Below are 963 nucleotides of genomic sequence, written 5' to 3'. Positions count from 1 at the left end.
GATCAACGATGTTACCAGGAAGCAAAGCTTGGGCTGCAAGCACAGAGCGCTGGAGATGGGAGGGGCAGCCACGCAGGCAAACATGACACATCGCTCTGGCAACAGCTGGGATTGCAAGCTGATGACGGGGCGTCCGACAGGAGACTGCGGGCGTTCCAGCCCCTGCAAGTCAGGGATCCCATTCCTGGGCTGGCAGTCATTCATTCACGTTCAACCCACCAACACGCACTCTCTCAACCCCTCCAGGAGGCAGGAACCATGATAGCAGAAGGAACCTGTGCAGATCCAGGGAACCAGGGAATGGGACTCTGCAGTCCGGCTTTAGACCAGCCCCCAACGGTGGTCGAGTAGCCCTGGTGGCATAGTGCTTACACGTTGGGCTGTTGACCTCAAGGTCAGCGGTTCGAGACCACCAACTGCTCCGTGGGAGACAGGTGAGGCTTTCTACTATTGTAAAGAGTTAGTCTCAGAAACGCACAGAGGCAGTTCTATCCTATCCTATACGGTCGCTGTGAGTGGGCATCAACTTAGCAAAAGATCGGGTTTTGGCTTTTTCAAGGGTGGCCAAGCAGAGCGTGTACAGGCAGACCTCATTTCATTTTATTAATGAGCTGCGCCCCAGACTCAGAACCTTGGGGCCCGAAAACTGGCATTCCACAGGTTCATGGAGGCAAGGGTCGTGCCATCTCTAATGGCAGGAAAAGTGCCCACCAGTGCTCATGTACCCTCTGCAGCTCTGCAAAGGGAGATTTCTGCTCCCAACCCCCAGCTCATGTGCCCTTGGCAGTGGAGCAACAGGACCCCATATGTAAACGCAGTGGGCATGCACCCAGTTGCTAGTGCCTTTGTGGGTCTGGTATTGGGGGCATGGGTTTTTATTTTTTCAATCATTTTATTGGGGGGTTCATACAACTCATCACAATCCATACATACATCAGTTGTGTAAAGCACATTTGTACATTC

The sequence above is a fragment of the Echinops telfairi genome, unplaced genomic scaffold (assembly GCF_000313985.2).
Source record: "Echinops telfairi isolate 266 unplaced genomic scaffold, ASM31398v2 ScPeMD7_3533;HRSCAF=4204_0, whole genome shotgun sequence".
In the NCBI taxonomy this organism is placed as follows: domain Eukaryota; kingdom Metazoa; phylum Chordata; class Mammalia; order Afrosoricida; family Tenrecidae; genus Echinops; species Echinops telfairi.
The sequence above is the reverse complement of the archived record's forward strand: the minus strand, read 5'-3'. Positions refer to the sequence as shown.